The sequence below is a fragment of the Mercenaria mercenaria genome, chromosome 18 (genome assembly GCF_021730395.1).
Source record: "Mercenaria mercenaria strain notata chromosome 18, MADL_Memer_1, whole genome shotgun sequence".
Taxonomy (NCBI): Eukaryota; Metazoa; Mollusca; class Bivalvia; order Venerida; family Veneridae; genus Mercenaria; species Mercenaria mercenaria.
Genome location: NC_069378.1, coordinates 25,145,576 through 25,160,393, shown reverse-complemented (window position 1 = coordinate 25,160,393; position 14,818 = coordinate 25,145,576).

Genomic DNA, 14,818 nt, shown 5'->3' with positions numbered 1-14,818 from the left:
GTCCATTTTTAAATAGATCTAATGGTCAGGATCCATGCTGTTCGCTAACAGTTTCTCTAATTGCAATAGGCTTTGAAAGCGAACAGCATGGATCCTGATCAGACTGCGCACTATATTGGTTTTCTCATGGCGCGGCTCTAATGAGTTTGTTCATGAATGTTGGTCAGAAGGTTGGTAGATATACTAATATTCAGTTCTTGGTTCTTTCCGATAATAGACAATAAACTAGGCCATCAGTAGATCTATAATCAATAAAAAAAAAACAATAATAACCAATTAATAATACTCTTGATGGAACTCCTCGTTACTTTTATGACCGATTATAGCCCATTTACAAAAAAGTGATGAAACTCATAGACTTACAATTTAAAGGATAATCATATCTGAAAAATAATAGTACAAAGTTGTACATTCATCTCTGAAGAGAAACTGGATGTGTTTATAGCTAATTTTTGCCTTGTGCTGACAAGTAGTTGAATAATTTGACCTACGAACTGAAGGTAGCCTACTACAGATTGTATGGAATTCTTAAAGACACTGTCGTTTGTTTTTGTTTTTTCGTTCTTTTTATTTTTGCCTGAGTAACTGTAGATCATTTAAGACAAGACATTCAGCAGGTTTTACACCTAATGCAAATCTTTTTCACTATACAGCCGAGTTCAATGAAAAAGTAGGCCTACCGAAGCAAAAGAGTTTACCGGAACGTGCTTTTTATTAATAATGATAATAATAATAATAATAATCTTTCATTGCTTACACTTTTGATTTAGCCCACCCTTAAAGATATTATGATTGCTACCTCCAACTTAGCACTTCAAAGAGTTAGTCGGATATGGTCGGCTTTTTTTTTCGCTACGCTACAGGAAATGAAAAATATATATACAATATGCAGAGTATACGGCCTACACCTGCGAAAGAATTTCACGAGTCTTGTCCGAGTGAATTATCCACGCAGCGTGTAGCTGATTAGTATTGATTGGATAATTAAAACATGGTTCTGCTGTTTATTATTTCGATCGATTGTAATATGTTTTTCCTTATGTAAAAACGTAGATGGAAGAATGGGGAAGCACTAGTTCACGTCTCATTTAAGGCACCAAATATTGTAGGTGGACGCGTCACCGTGCAACGTGTAATTGTGCTAACAACGCTGAACAAGAAATATCTTTAAAAAAGATGGTCAGCGTGATGTAACTGAAGCACAAGTTATATATGGGCAGAAACCTGTATTTTAATTTTTTTGGCAATGTTGAAAGGGGCCTCTGTGAAGTTTTGTATAAATGAGGACAGTAGTTCTGAAGAAGACTGTGTTTAGAAATTGTGGAGAGACACACGGCGGACACCAAACAATCACAAAAGCTCACTTTGAGCCTTTGGTGCTTTAAAAGATGGTAACAGTAAGCAAACAATATTGAAATACGTTCTATACTTTATTTCTGGAATTGTTCGAAGCAACATGATCCCTTACCCTACTTAAGCTTATTATCAAATTTGTTTATCATTCAGAATATGTACAGTACTGTTTTCACCGGAAAGATTAATTTAAAATTTAGAGTCTAAAATTTAACAGTATCGGACATGTTGTTGCAAGTTAGTAATGATTTGCACTGGGTAGTAAGTGTTGCTGTAAAGCAAGGTAAGAGTTAATGACTGTATAAAACAAATAACCATTTTATAAAAACAAAACTTTAGGAAATGAAACTTAACAAAACAGAAATAAATTAACAAGACAACTTAACAAAACAGAAATATGTCCGGATGAGCAGATGAATATCTGGTTACGCACACCTTTTCAAATGGTACGCATACAAGCCGATGGTGCTGTACTTATAGAGGTTATAGACGACGAACGCGTTGTCATTTCACTCAGTGTCACACATGACTCAGAGTTAAGCATTTTCAGCCTTTCCTCCAATCAGCGCCACTCTTACTAAATCTCTCATTATGGTTGAAAATAAAGAGAATACCTTACCAAGCAATCCGATTGGTACATTATTTAGGCGGCATAAGGTCATACGAGGTCATAAAAGCGTGCTTGATACGGCACGCCGAAAAAACGTAGGGTTCTATCCAGCGTATCTAGTAATCAATATACTGTGCGTAAATTAGCTTTTAAGTGTAACAAGCCTTATATGAAATAGAAGATTAACAATATATATAGCAGCACTCTTTATTCGTACCTGTTAAATGTTATTTTCATATTAGAATCAAACTATCATGAATAGCTTCACCAACGATTGTCAGTGTGCCAGATACCTAATTATAAAATGTGCACATATTTAGTGCTCTGTTACTATACAGCACTAAAAAGCCTTTTTTTCAGAAACAGGTTGGTTCATGTTGAAAAATGTTTACAGTTTCAGGCAATCAACTGCTGGAGGCGAAATGGCGTTCTCGAGCGTTCCCGGCCAAAAACCAAAGTCCACCCTTGCTCGGAAACCAGACCTTAACCAGGATGGCCACCACCCTGGCGTTTCGGGCGTCAACCCTCTCTACAACGACCACCTGGTGGCACCCCAGTTTCTTCTACTGTTGCGGGACTGCACCCCGACACCGAAACTCGCCATTTTACGTTCTGCCCAGACTTTGACGCACGCATTTGGCTTCTTGTCATACATTATGTATATTCTTTTTACCTCTCCTTTGTTAAATTATCAATGTACCCTTGGTCCGTTACGGACCCTTGTGGGATTTCTGTTTATCCAGAGCTAAAATATTGTTTCGTAGATTAAAAGCTGACATGCTGTACTAAAGCCCAGGTAATTTCAATTCGTAATAAAGGGCTGAAAATTGACTCCCAAATAGCAAAAAAAAAAAAAAAAAAAAAAAAAAAAACCCGACACCGAAACTCGCCATTTTACGTTCTGCCCAGACTTTGACGCACGCCCACTCATTTGGCTTCTTGTCATACATTATGTTTATTCTTTTTACCTCTCCTTTGTTCAATTATAATGATAAATAACTACTTGAATATAAATGCATGTAAAATGCATATACGTCTTATATCCTTTCCGCAGCCTTAACGTACTAAAACGTATAAGCGTCTGATGGCCCTTTCACGCTTCCGTAGAAACAACATTTATTACATAAAACTTATTTTGAAAATATTTCTGAAATGTCAAGGTCTGCAGTTCTCAAATACGGTTATATCTTACATCTGAGGCATACACTTACCTTCTCAGACAACATCAAAAATGACATTTTGAGCGATTTCATGAAGTTCCAAAATTATCAGTACACTTGGTCCGTTACGGACCCCTTTGGGATTTCTGTTTATCCAGAGCTAAAATATTGTGTCGTAGATTAAAAGCTGACATGTTGTACTAAAAAAAAAAAAAAAGAAGTCCACGCGCATACATTTAGACGGGGTGACCCCTGCGCGTTACCCCTGACTATCTACGAATCAAAATGCGGCTTTCATTTTCAAGTTTGGCATTTCTACTTTCATTTTATTTACTTCAGGCAATAGCTGAAGGTTGAGTGACGTCATTTTCTGTGTTGTCCAAAACATACATATGCCTGGCGAGATTGCATAAATAGGTGCTGGCCGTCCTAAGGATATATAAATTTAGTGCCCGGGACACATGAAAAACTATCAAAATCTTTCCACTTTAGTATTTGGAATTCCCTACTTTCGTTTTAGTGAAAGATAATTATAAGGAAAGGCAATTCCGAGGAATTCATTCTGATTAATTTCCCTTTGATGAACAATAACTTATGGGGGCAAGGGACAGTAAATTTGAAAACTCCACAACTCTGCGCTGATACCAGTGCAAAAAAAACTCATCAAAATCCAATTTCGACAAATTCAAAGTACTTGTTGAACGAATGTCATGCGTAGACATAGCACTTCGTTATGTGACATTTTCAGTCTGCGATTCTGTTGCTTCTTTGATAAAAACGAGTAAAACGCAGGCTTCAGGACACTAAATTTTTAGACAAAAATGGCCCAAAATGCACACCTTGCGCGAACTGTACCGTATTATCTGCAAATGACTGACCTAAAACACATGCATATTTTTAAAGCATGTGGCCAAACGAAAATAATGGTGGGAAGAAAAGTGTCTCATAACCGTTTACTTTTTCCGTAAATTTGAGCTGAAGCTGGACGGATGGATAACCGTTTCCAATTCGTCTGACTTCCGTTACCTCAGGTAAAGTTTTAGACCCGACCGTCTACATGGAGCTGAAAAGTGTCTCATCACCGTTTACTTTTTCCGTAAATTTGAGCTAAAGCTGGACGGATGGATAACCGTTTCCAATTCGTCTGATTCAGGTAAAGTTTTAGACCCGACCGTCTACATGGAGCTAGGAAAATCGATACATGCACATATTTATTTTACACAATTATCACTCGTACACAGGAATCCTTAGTTCTATAAACATCATAAATAACCAGTTGAATATATATGCCTGTAAAGTACATATGTCTCATTTATTTAAAAAACGTACCCGGGCCAAATGCGAAACTGGTCCCTGCCACTTTAAAACTGGTAATACAGGTAGCTGTAAACTGCTGCAACTGCCAGCAGTTGTAGCAGTTAACTGTTGTAACTGCTGCAACTGCTAACTGCTCACTTCACACCGAATTGTTGCAGATCCGTCTTTTGGTCGAAAATTGGATATGTCTGAGATATAAATGTTGACCAGTATCTACAGACAAATGTTTATTCTATAAAAAGATCAAACTCTAGACGCTCTAGACGTTTAAGCCTTAGTAGAAGTTGACCAACATTAACATGTTATTAGATATACAGCATTGGAAACTTGTGTCTAAAGTACGTTGCTGAATGCGGACAAAAGGAAGGATATTTTTTTCGATTCATAACTCGAGATACTTTGGACCTCTCGCCCTGAAAGACTTGGACCTCTCGCCCTGAAAGACTTGGACCTCTCGCCCTGAAAAACTAGTGTGTCAACCAGTAAGGATAGTGCAGATGGTTTAATAAGAAAATAAAAAGCCTTATGCGTACATATATTTCTGTTTTTAAAGTTTTAAGATTTTATATTTATTAAATAGCTAAAGTCCGTCATAAAAAACCGGCAAAAAGTATATGCACGAGCGTATTGTACGTAACGATAGTTACGCTCTTGAATTTTCTGTCATCTGATAGATAGACTATTTGATAATTTTGCTTACACTGTGCCTATTCCTTCATTTGTCAGTTTCTTGTGCAGAGCTGACACAGCAAATTTATTCTTGCACACCGTTTCCGGTGATTTTACCAAATGCCGGCAAAACCCATGTGGCACCCAGTGCCATATATACATTCAATGCCAAACTTTGTGGAAATGAATATGTTGAAAAATTTCACCAAAACTGTGGGGCGAGTAGCTTTGATATTGAGACGACATGTCACGATCAACACACAGATACCTAGCTAGCTCAAAGGTCAAGGTCACCCTTGAAAGTCAAAAGTCAACATCGATCTTTTCCTGACCAGTCTGTAAAATATTTTGTGTCCTGTGGACCCAGTAAAACTTGTTGGTGTATTTTCTCCAGAATTACTTCCCTTTAATATGATCTGATATTTTCCTACATATTTAAAAATGAAATGTTACTAATACTGAAATTAGAATATTTCTTTTTTTACAGCTGTTATAAAAAAATCAACAACTATAGATTTTTATATGAACATTTAATCCGAAACGTTGTGTGTTATAACATATTGTATATATATATAGTACAACATTGTATATACGTCATTGGCAGATATCAGATCGTAAGGTTAGGTTAATTAAACTGCAGTTAAGATAATTAGTCACCTTCTTGTAGGGGAGTGTATATTGCATGGCAATACTTCATTCACTTGTTTATTTTGCTATATGCACATTTTTCATCATAATTTTATGTAAAACATCGGGTATGTCCGTATCCTGTACCAGATTGGATGAAAACATTTAGACATAGAAGTAACAGGTGATAACAAAAGACACTAATTAATCTCAATCAGTATTTTGTTACTTTGATAAGTTAATAGATAATATTATTCTTTGGTGTCAAGTATTGAACTTGCAACAATGGTACATATTTTCCTTTATGTGCGGTGACAAGTCACGCTATCGCTCTCCATCTAACCGTTATAGGCGTGGAGGGTGGGGCGGACGGGGGGGGAGGGGGGTTCAGGGGATAGCAAATTTTTCAGGTCAAATAGGGTCATTTCAAGAATGAATTACACGTGTATCAGAAACGCCCGTTTTTCAGCACACTGTTTAATGTAATGCTGCTCACCTGTTCAGTGGTTAACTTCTTATATATTTCATTTCAAGCATACACGTTTTGTGTACAAAATATTTTAAGGTTTAGCAGTATATCACAAAACAAAAGTTTTTTTCAGTGAATGAACAGCATCTTGACACACAACTTATCTGTCCAATACATGTTTTACTGTTCTGTCCCATAGAGTTGGATACTTAAAATATTCTAAATGAGTTGCCCCCGTTTAAATAAGAATGCCATTTGTAAAGAAATAAATGTAAACAATTGTCAAAAACGATATTTTAGTTATGCAAAGTTTAAACACTCGCACGATGTTGCAAATGCATCAAAACGAAGACATGTAACAGCTTTTAAAAAAAATGGTGAGTTTTTAAAGGCGCTGAACTGTCCAGAAGTGTGGCCCCTTCATGCAGTCCCTTTCCGGAATTCAATACATATATCAGTAAATTGACAATGGTTTTGTAAAATAATATAAATGTTTCATATGCTGTTAAATTTTCATGTAAAACAATGCTCTCCGAAACATGGACCTATACCTTAATATAATACAAGGAATCCGAGTTAAATAATAAGGCCATTCGTTAATCTCAATCAATATTTCTTACTTTGATAAGTTAATAAATAATATTATTCTTTGGTGTCAAGTATTGAACTTGCAACAAGGGTAAATATTTTCCTTTATGTGCGGGGACAAGTCACGCTATCGCTCTCCATCTAACCGTTATGGGGGTGGAGGATGGGAGGGGTACAGGGGATAGCAAATTTGAAAATTTATTTCAGGTCAAATAGCGTCATTTCAAGAATGGATTACATGTGTATCCGAAACGCCCGTTTTTTAGCACACTGTTTAATGTAATGCTGCTCACCTGTTCAGTGTTTAACTTCATATATTTCATTTCAATCTTTCGTATTTTGTGTACCAAACATTTAACGAAATGCAAGGACAGCGAGTACAAGAATAAGGCCATTCGTTAAAGAGGCATTGTTAATACTGTTACAACTGCCGACCACCTTCATGTAGTCCTCTAAACACAAGTCATAGTCAAAACGGATTTCTTCTTTGTTGCTCCTCAAAGCATTGCGGAAACCCATTCCAGCTACAGTAATATCCCGTCCCTTTTCTCCGGACATTTCATCTTTGTTGATATTCTGCAGTCGTGTCTTACGTTTCACAGGTCCTCGGAATTCTGTTTGTTTTAGCAATATACTGTACTCAGTTTCATTCAGTGTCACTGTTGGGCAAACAGTTTCTCCATTAAAAGGCAAGGGCAAACTGCATAACTTTTTCTCGTCTTTTACTCTGTTTGAATGATGTAAATGATAGATGTACCTGGCAGTCAAATCAACATTTACTTTTGCCTTGTATACTAACTTCTTACTGTTTATATCGACGGTAATGAAGTTTTCTTGGTTCTGTGCGTAGGAATATGCACTTTCAAATAAAGTGTTGATATTGCACCTCAAATTGGTATGAAAAGTGACGAGTGCTTCCAAATGCCAGTCTGCGTCTTTTTCGGTTTTTGCAATGATTGTGTCACAAAAACCACAATTGTTCTTAAACTGATCTGTTGTGTTTGTGACTGCCCAGGCAAGTGTAATCATGTCATAATAGTTGTCCGGATAATCAAGTAAAACATCTCTTAAGCGGATATTCGAGTCGTTCAGGACGGGTTTCAGGTCAATCAACATGCTCATGCTGAACCCAAATGTATTCTCATATTTATTAAGGCATTCTCCATAAAACGCACTAGAGCTCATCGGACATGACAATCTACGGCACCTGTCCTGAAGAATATTAAATGAAAACGAGGTTATGTTGCATGATATGATACTACAGATGTAACCCCCCCCCCCCCCCCCCCCCACCCTCCCCTCACCACAGGCGGCTTAAGTGTGCGATATCTTTGTAGGGATAACGCGTTTTTTCGTGTTGTTTCGTGCCCGTGTCCGTTAGGGCGAGGGTACCAACGTATCCCGAGGGATTCTGCAGATGTTATATCACGAAATAAACATGTGCTAACGCTATTCTAGCATAAAACGCGTAAAAACTGATAAATGAATAATCAACGTCATTAATTTCCCACGAAATGCGTGGGAATGTCTGGGTTGTTTTTTACGTTGACGTCATTTTGCTTTGAATTATCCGTTTTGGGGCCGAATGACGTTTACGCTTTGCCACAGGTGTTATAACAGCACGCGAGAGCGAGAATCTCTCCGTTAACACACGTTTTGACTCCTGTAAAAATTATGACGTACCATTTGGGTCAAAAGTCTGAAATCGCTCTAACGGTACCATAATACACGGTAAGCGTGTAAATTTACACGCTCATTGTGTAAATTTATACGTTAAGCGTGTTTTTTACACGCTTAGCGTATAAATTACACGCTAAGCGGGTAAATTTACACGCTCACCGTGTAAATTTACACGCTCAACGTGTATTTTCGTTGACCCGATTCTAAATTTAGAATTCGAGCGAATAGACCAATCAAAATTTAGTTTAGAACTGCAAAAATGACTGCATTCACCGCGGACCAGTAGTGTGATCGTCTTGTGTATGGATCCATATGAACAAATGCAGACAGCAGTAGTTTCTTAAACGACTGTATATTATTAAATGGGTAATAATTCATAACTACAACCAAATGGAGAATAATTTCATTGAAGAAATACATAATATTTATTTCCGGGTAGCCAACGACCGGCTGCGCGAAGTCCCAGTAATGTATATGATGCGTACCTGTAACTAACAAACTTATACTGAAATGGATAATAATTTATAACTAGAGCGAAACGGAGAATTATTTCATTGAAGAAATACATAATATTTATTTCTGGGTAGCCAGCGACTGGCTACGCGAAGTCCCGCTAATGTATATGATGCGTACCTGTTACTAACAAACTTATAAATGAAATTGATAATAATTTATAACTACAACGAATGGAGAATAATTTCATTGACGAAATGGATAATATTTATTTCTGGGTAGCCGACGACCGGCCGCGCGAACCCCATGTAATATTTATCATGCGTACCTGTAACTAACAAAGTTATTACTGAAATGAATAATAATTTATAACTACAACGAAATAGAGAATAACTTCATTCACGAAATGGATAATATTTATTTCTGGGTAGCCGGCGACCGGCCGCGCGAAGCCTAGGAAATGTATATTATGCGTTTAATCTTTTTTATCAAACTTCGTGTTTAATAATATTTTACTGTTTATTACTGTTTACATTTATACTAATAAACATCAAAAATATACATGTACAGCCAAGAAAATAAGCAAATGGGTCGGGCCACAAGTACATGTAACTAACAAACTTATTACTAAAATGGATAATAAATACAACGAAATGGAGTATATTATTTCATAGCCGAAATGGCTAAAATTTGTACAATGTATTACCTAAATGGAAAATAATTATATATGGAACATTTGAAGATCAATTATTTAAACCAGTTTTTGTCTTATTTCCCTGCTCGATCTCGCAGAACTTACAACCTGCCGCAATAAGCTTGCATGATACTTGTAATATAATTAAAAGTGGAAGTTGAAAATGAAATATTCAATTAGTGGGGATCAATTCATTCCGTATTCAAAAATAGTAATCATCTTAAAATTGTTATTTATCATTTCTATTGATTCTTCGAATTGAAAGCTTTTATTTGAAAATATCAAATGGCAGCGGTCAGATTTAAGAGAGAGAGAGAGAGAGAGAGAGAGAGAGAGAGAGAAGGAGGGCGGTGGGGGCGTGTAGCAGGGAAGGGTGTTCTAGACTTGAAATCTTGTTCTATTTTTTTTTTTTGCAGAATTCAGCTTTATCATAATTATAATCTATTAAATTAAGGATAACGACTTTGCGCGCGATACATTTTCGATATGAAAATGATCCAGCATGTAAATATAAGAAATAAAAAATTATAGATTCATATTAGCAGGAAGGTCTAATACGTATCAAGTGTTCCAGATATTAGGTATTTCCCATCAGTAAGTTGTTTAAGTCCTTGATTCATATCTAACGAATTTACATTTTTTGTTACTACACTTTCATCGTTTTAAAAATAAATGTCCATTAAATTTCCAAATATATTCTTACAGATTTTAGAATACTAGATATCTTGTAAAATTTTTATTTTCATTTCACAAGACAGTTCCACCACGTGATATATTATTATCCGTGTGCGTTCATATATAGTGGCGTTGATGACCGAAGGCATTAAATTGTATCATATCAAAGGCATCTTATATGCTTCAGTAAATTTTATGATCCGCTCTAATTAGGGAACCTCGAAAGGATCTTGATAACCTAGGTGACATATGTTTTATTATGTCATTTTGCATAATAGTTACGTAATGATTTCCGGTAGATCACTTAAAACAGCAACTTCAGTGACATGGAGCCGCTCTACCCTCCCCCCTAACCCCAATTATGTACATGTCATTCAAGTTGGAGAAAAATAAATACTATTATTATTTATATATATATTATTTGAAGTTGTAGAAAAAGTAGATATATGATAACAAATGACATTTTAAAATGTAAAGTACAAGTTTTATATGTATATGATGTGTGGAATTAGACTGGAAATGCTTGTTCTTTTCTGACGAAAATAAGAATAAAGCAGGCTTTTCAGGTAAGATATGATAAAAAAATATACATGTCTTTAATCAAAGCATATATACTGTAGAATAAGTTACTGCTGAAATCATCTTTACAGTGGCAAAACAATTCGTAATATAATGAAAATATTATGTATGTTTCCTTAAAAGTAATAATTCAATCATAAACTTTATAAATATCTTCCTTTGTAACATGTATTTTGATTGCCGAAAAGGGACAAGAACAGCGGGTTTATGCTAGAATTAGTGTTGTTACACAAGCAAAATATATGTAATAACAAAGACGTAAAATGTTGCGTTAATTGTTAAATTTCTGTTATTTAATGCTATTTTTTGACAGTGATATAGAATTTAAACATGCAGCACGGGCATTGGTGACACTTGAGCATATCCCATACAAAGAAGAAATGAAAATATGAAATAAGCAAACAATTTACACTAGCCCCAACATAAACAAGAAATAAGCAAACAACTTACACCCCACATAAACTCTGTCAAGAAAACTCTTAAAATTACAAAGTAATTGTTTTAAGGGTCAACATGTTAAGTTGTAAGCAAGTTCTCCAGCCGTGAATTTAGAGTAAGTCCTTTGATAAAAAGCTTAAACACATCAAAAATCGAATAAGAAAAGAAATTCACTTACAAATAAAGGATCATATATTTGCCATTTCAAGCATCTTTTCCTGCAGGCTGGTTCAACCGGTCTACTCATAATGTTCAACGAAGCTGTGTTTAACACTCCTGAAAAGTCAATTATGACCGAGTCTCTGACATTTAACATTCCTAGTGGGCAAATATTCTGTGGCACAACGCCTTGCTGATTGCATAGAAAGCAATGCACATTTTGAAACAGCTGTGTGATTAGCCCACGTGTGTCAAAGTAATACAATGTGTATGCTTTACATGCATCTTCCAAAGCTGTACTGTACGACATCATTGCTCCAGTGATATTGCAAGTGTCCACTGTTTTGTAGCAAAGAGAGTTTTCGCCGATTCTGGGCTTCGGGGGTATTGACCATACCATACAGGGTTTATACTGATCAAGCGACTGGCTCATCTGAATTTTGATTTCATGATCTGTAGTCGGACATTTTATCTTCAAATTCCATGCTTTGTAATGTGTACTTCCATGACATTCGGCACAGTATTTGTTTTTATATACATATCCCTTCATGTCTGACACTAAGGTAAGATCAGTAAACTGTTTGGGAAAGCGTTCGCACTTTGCCTTAACATTGCCGTCTGGGTATGAGCTAGGGCATGCAACAAAAGCGTTGTATGAGTTGATTCCTATGAAATAATTTCTGTCAAAGTTATATAATGTTTTTTCGTCAGCATTGAAGACGGGAAAGTGACAAACTGGTGCAGGTAAAGTGTCGTCTGCTCTGTGCTGAACATCTGGACAACAGTTACCATAGAGATGACAATCAGCGGTACACATGCACGAAGCGCAACACGGTAGATCTGTTAATCCACTGGAATTTGATTTCGCTTTTTGTGTACAAAAGTCAGTGTACGGACAGATATCGGATAGATTTCCATAATTATAAATGTCAGTTGTACCGGAAGTTGTGTCGATGTGCAATTCAAAAATTGCCGCGAAAATCAAGTATTTGTTAATCGTACTCATAACGCAACTCTCCTTATAAACACAGAATATGAAATCGAGAATTGCCAAAAATATGGCAAGTCAGTCTTTTGATGAGCGCGACTCTCCTACTAATTAGGATGCTAGTCTGATCATTATTTATAAGAGCAAAGTAACAGAGAAGCTGTTAAAAGATCAGATTTCGGATACGTTATATAACTGCTATTCTATATCGCAATACAATATGGAAAATCAAAGTCGTGATAATTAGTTCCATAATCATTATGAGCGTGATACTTAGTCGTTTTACCAGTCACATCCTGGCATCTTTATGACGCATCAATCATCGGATTTCTTAATTATATATTCTCTTGAAGTGTATAATACTATATCATGTTGTCAAGGGATGTACCAGTTCACAAAAAAAAAAGAAAAAAAAGAAGAAAGAAACACAGGTTTGCTGACCCTAATACTCAGAATTGCTGACACTTGAAACTAAGAATTGCTGACCGTAGAAACTCTGGATTGAAAATATCAGAATTCAGTACTCTCTCTAAAATTCATTAAAATATATATATCCGCATTGTCAAAACTGTTTTGCAATAAAACATCAATGTCTTCATGAAAAATACACAGTCGTTCATACAACATAGAGAAATAATAGCCATACCAAAACATATTGAATATATTTTTTTAGATTTTCTTTAAGTTTCAAGCAACAACAACATTTAAAACAAAGTAATAAAAGTACTTGTACACACTTGCATTCATTGTTATTTCCAATCTGTCAGTTCGATGTACAATGTCATGGAATTTTCAATTAATTTATTTTAGCATTGCACTTTAATAATTGAGTATGAAACACACATTTTACTTGACTGCAATGAATAACAAGAAATACGTGACCATTGGCAATTTGATTCGTCTTGCAATTTAAGCCTTAAAGCATATTTGCCTAAAAACAAACTTTTTTGGAATTAAGATAGTTCTTGTTTAAGTGTTACGGGCGATTGAATAGTTCTGTTCTGTTCTGTTCCTTATCCATTCCTTACCAGAACATGATTCATCCATTTGTGGTAGAAATTTGAGTAGGCAGTAAGCGACGATCTAGATATAAAAAAAAGCTGTACGCAGTGGTATGACATATTTGATTCTTTTACTTTCATAATAAATGTACTGAGCTGTTGTAAATATAAGACTGAGTATATTTTAATTATGTTGTGTGTGAATGTAATTAATTATCATTGATATGTGGAACATTTTCCCCGATTGTGGTGCAAATGTGCATGATAAGTTAACACTTTTAAAGGTGTAAGCAATACCACAGTGACAGCGTAACTCATCTCTGGCTGTGCGATCACCCAGCATACCATATTGTTAATGATTCCTTATATAAATTGTCAGTCAACATTTTGTGCTATTGACCAATCTATAGTTGTATACACTTCATTATCTGAAAGAAATTCCTTTGAAATTTATTTCTGATGTCGTGTACTAAGATACTTATTGAAGGCTATCCAGTCAATAGTCAAAACCCTTAATAGTTTAAACTATTAATCGACAAGCCACATAAAAGTACATTATTACGTCAAATTTATTACAATAGGGATGATGAATCTCAACTTGTTAAAATGGTCATATAACAATTATGTCCATTTGTACCCCTATCAGCCGTTTATAAGTTCATTCGGCGATCGGTTTGTGGATTTTCTTTAGTACTTAAAACAGAAGGTACGTTGTTCTTTAAATATAATTTATTCATCCCAAAGCCCGACATTTCCCTGAATTAATTAATACAGATAATCTCTCTCTCTCTCTCTCTCTCTCTCTCTCTCTCTCCCTCTCTCTCTCTCTAGATGTACATTTAAAATGAATACGTACTCTATCTTTCATAAATTAATTTATCCATAATTCAGAAAATGTTTTTAAAAATAAAATAATTTTCATAAATTAAATAATAATTTAGCGTCGTAAATGCCGAAATCGAGACACATCCATGCTCTTACTGTCTGTCCAGAAGCTAAGGTGCTCTGCAGTCTGTCGAACAGACCAGGGTTATATAGCAAAACACATAACAATAAATACAGAATATTTATAAAAGAGATTATTTTTGGATTTTACGTCACACCGAAACAATATATATTCATATAATCATATATAGGGCATATGGCGACTTTCCAGCTTTTGTTGGTTGAGAAAGACCCAGGGTGTCTCCCCGAGCATTATTTCATTATAATCGGACACCTGGGTAATACCACCGACCTTCAGTAAGCCAGCTGGATGGCTTCCTCTCATGAAGAAATAAACGCATCAAGCGAGGCTGGAGCCCACATAGGTGAGGGGCAAGTGATTTGAAGTCAGCTACCTTTACCAATCGGCCACG